The 4,351-nt window shown below is 38.9% G+C and overlaps 1 pseudogene; it reads left to right on the top strand.

The window, feature by feature from the left end:
• Positions 1–822: 822 nt before the first annotated feature.
• On the top strand, positions 823–3,790 carry LOC133900226 (uncharacterized; annotated as a pseudogene).
• Positions 3,791–4,351: the final 561 nt, after the last annotated feature.

Raw genomic sequence — 4,351 nt, 5'->3', positions numbered from 1 at the left:
TGAACCTACCATAAACCACGTCAATTACCATTCTTTAATGGGCCATTACTGTTGCATTGCAACTATTTGAGAGCCAGGGGATGCCCTGGTTGGCTCTCTGATTTTGGTCTCCTCATTTTCCCAATCCTCTTCACTCTCACGCTCGCTGCACTTTTCGTTCGCTGTCAAGCCTTGTCATCATTTCCAAGTGGTATTGAGCAACGAGAAAAGGATAGCGGAATCTGAAACCAGTGTCGCACGAGTCCTGCACGGCCAGTGTGGCAATCAGGATTTAGAGCAGCACTCGGTGCAACCGCTCGGTGACTATCATGACGACTGCGACCTGCCTCAACTTCTACTTTGACGATGTCCTCAACTTCTACTTTGACGATGTTTCCACTTTGACTACGCACTCGATTTCAATGATGTCCTCGACTTCGAATTCATCTGAGAGCTACTTTCACGACATCGACCAGGTCACCCCCGTGGAAGCTCGTCTCCATCAACCCAACTAGTAAGTTGTGCACGAAACTTTTACTCTTGAAAATATGCTTTTGATCTGAGATACATGACAGACCTGTTGGCACGCCCGTCGAGTAGCAGGGACAAAGTGGGCTGTTGCATAGGGCCCCCAAATAATTGGGGCCCCAAATCCTAAGTAAGTATTAAGTATATCAATAATCATCAGAGAAAATAATTGCCATGTTCCGCTTCCAGCTTCCTGTGGCCTGTTTAGCTGTTCCGAGATCCGATCGTGTTTGCTACCTTGCTGACCTATTCGACGTATTCATCTCCCAGTCCCAGTTGAGGCGTCAATTGTCCCTGCCCTAGTGCCCTACCGCCATGCGCCACGGTGCGTCGGTGCTGCACCTGCCGAAGTGCCGGGTGCCGATGCCGACCGGCCAACACGAGTACGCGAGTAATGGCGTAACACGACGCACACGCACTCGGGTGCTGGCGTCATCAGGTCGACTCGAGGAGACGAGGACGCCAGGATGGTTGGACGGGCCCTGCCGATCGTGTTGACGTGTTCAGTGTTCCGCTGGGCGATGCACCGATGCCACTGGATTCACAAGAATCAAAGGCAATCAGGCACAATCGTCAATTGATCACTTGGCAATTGGCATGCATCAATGCATGCTTTAAAAAAATTAGATCTTTACTGTAATGTGAGCTTACGTACGCGTCGACAGATGAACTAGTGCTGGGTGGTACGTTCCATGCATGTTCGATCTTCTTTTCTTTTGATCTTTTCTTATCTTGCTAAGCCTAGAATTCATGTACTGTTTAAATCATTATTGTTATTTGATTTATAAAACAGAAGATGACAAGATGTTTATTTCCTCAATCCTCATCATGTCTTCTAAAAATAGGAAGTATGATTCTAGTTATGAAAAGCGTAAGAAGAAACAAAGACTAGAAGCAGCAACTCAAACTCAAAAGGGTGCTCTTTATAGATTTGTTGTGAAAGAATCTCAATTTAATTTTGAAAATCAAACTCCAACTGCTAATATTGATGAGGGTCATAGTGATGATACTAACATTGCAGTAGAAGTTGAGGCTCACGCTGCAGAAATTGTTCAAGGTGATGATGCTAATATTGCCGATGAAGTTAGTGGACATACTGATGAAGTTGATCCCAGCTTGGATAGATCACCAAGTACTGAAAGTAACAATGACATCAATACTTCTTTTCAGCCTGATATATTTGATCCAAGAACTTGGTATGCACTTGATCCTAAAATGATTGATATTTTGGTGCAAAAAGGTCCTAAAAGAGACTTGTCTATTGAGAAAGGTCCTAAAGACAAATTCTCTAGAAGGTTTTCTGCAGTATCATACACTAGAGTTCTCTCAAATGGAGAAAAGTGTGATAGAGAAGGGCTTGTATACAGCAAAGAGCTTGACAGAGTATTTTGTTTTTGTTGTAAATTATTGAGAAAGGGGCATAGAAAAGGTCAGTTAGCAAATGAGGGTTTCAATGACTAGCATCATCTTGGCACTAGACTAAAAGAGCATGAAACTAGTGCAGAACATGTTATGAATATGGCTACTTGGTATGACTTGCATCTCAGGTTGCAAAAGAATCAAACAATTGATAAGTTTCTCAGCAAAAACTTCAAAAAGAAAGGGACCATTGGAGAAAAGTTTTGTTTAGAAATCTTGATTGTAAAATTTCTTGCAGAACATAATCTAGCATTTTGGCACTAATAGCAGGTTGTACCAAGAGAACAATGGTAATTTCTTAGGATTGGTTCAAATGTTGGCTGGATTTGATCCAGTTATTCAACAACATGTTCAACGCATCACGAATGATGAAATTCATATTCATTATCTTGGTCCTGGCATCTAGAATGAGTTAATAAATTTGATTGCTGCTGCAATCAGGTCTAAAATCATTGGAAAGGTAAAAGAAGCAAAGTACTTCTCAATTATCCTTGACTGTACTCTTGATGCAAGCCACCAAAACAGATGTCTTTGATCATAAGGTATGTTGATGCATCTTCAGATTTTGTTTGTATTGAAGAATCCTTTTTAGGTTTTTTGGATGTAAATGATACAACTAGGCAAGGATTGTTTGATGTTATACAAAATGAATTGAAGAATCTTGACCTTGATATAGACAATGTGAGAGGACAGGGATATGATAATGGGTCAAATATGAAAGGAAAACATCAAGGCGTACAAAAGAAACTATTGGATATAAATAGAGCTTTTTATTCAGCTTGTGGTTGTCATAGTCTGAATTTAACACTATGTGATATGGAAAAGTCTTGTGGTAAAACAAAAGATTTTTTTTGGAGTTATACAACGTATCTATACAACATTTGCTAATTCTACTTAGAAATGGTAAATTCTTAAAGATAACATAAGTGGATTGACTCTCAAGTCATTGTCATCTACTCGTTGGGAGAGTCGTGTTGATAGTGTTAAGGCTATAAGGTTTCAGATTCAGGAAATAAGGGAGGCTTTACTACAAGTGGCTGAAAGTGATAATGATCCATTGACAAGTAGTGAAGCTAAATCCTTGGAGGACAATGAACTTGGTGGCTTTGAATTTTTAGTGGCAATAATCATCTGGTATGAAATATTATCTATAGTTAATTTGGTCAGCAAGCAAGTACAAGCAAAGGATATGCTTATTGATATTGCAATTGAGAAAGTACATGGGCTTATTTCCATTTTCAATAAGTATAGAGAAAATGACTTTTCAAATGCATTAGAAGCTGCAAAAGAAATTGCACTTGAGATGGATATAGCTCCAGAATTCCGCACCAAGCGTAAAATCAAAAGAAAAGGACAATTTGATGAGAGCACTGATGATGCATCTATTGCTTCACAATCTGCACAGGAATCATTTAGGGTCAATTATTTTATAGCTGTTGTTGATCAAGCTATAGCTTCACTTACTAGGAGATTTCAACAATATCAGGGGTCCGAAAATACTTTTAGTTTCTTGTTTAATTCAGATGAGCTGCGCTCCTTGGATGATAACAGTTTATTTTCTTGTTTTGTTAATCTTGAAGCTACACTTAAGAGTGCAGAACATTCAGATATTGACGGAAAAGAATTGTATGTGGAGTTAAAGTTCATCCAAGATCCTATTAAGGAATCTATAGGCCCTCTTGATATTCTGAAGTATTTGAAACAACTAGGCTATTTCCCTAATGTCATTATTCCATACAGAATTTTGTTAACCATTCCTGTGACTGTTGCATCTGCGGAAAGGAGCTTTTCTAAACTCAAGTTGTTGAAGTCCTACTTGCGTTCTACTATGACACAAGAAAGACCCAATGGATTGGCGACATAGCACTTGAAAATGATGTATTGGAGAAGATTAAGTATGAAGATATAATTGAAGATTTCATTTCAAGAAATACTAAAAGTATGATGCTTTTCAGTAGAACATGAGGTCAGTTTATTGCTTGAGTACTACCTTTGTTATTTTAGCATTAATATTTGATATATTCCTAAGTATTGTAAGAAATAACATGTATTGAAGTTATATAATTAAGTGAAAGTATGATTTGGTTATATGAATTTTTCAATTTTAGGGCCCCATTTTGCATCTCGCACCGGGACCTCAAATTCCTATAGACGGCCCTTCCTGTTAGTTCTAGTGTATGCATCTAGTTTATCTTGTGTAGTTTTCCTCCTAATAAAATCTAGACTTAAAACTTGTCGCATTATTCTAACATTCCAGAAACCTAATTGTGACTTATTTTTGTGAACTAGCAATGGCTGGTGTGTCTGATGCCATGGAGCTTGAGAGGTTTCTGATGAGAACTTCCATAGGTGGCAGACATTGGCCACATTTGGGATTGTGGTGGGTGATTCACCCTATATTCCCATTTATGGTTGAAGAGGATGT

Source organism: Phragmites australis, chromosome 19, assembly GCF_958298935.1.
Source record: "Phragmites australis chromosome 19, lpPhrAust1.1, whole genome shotgun sequence".
Classification (NCBI taxonomy): domain Eukaryota; kingdom Viridiplantae; phylum Streptophyta; class Magnoliopsida; order Poales; family Poaceae; genus Phragmites; species Phragmites australis.
Note: the sequence above shows the minus strand (reverse complement) of the source record. Positions and strands in the feature narration are given on the sequence as shown.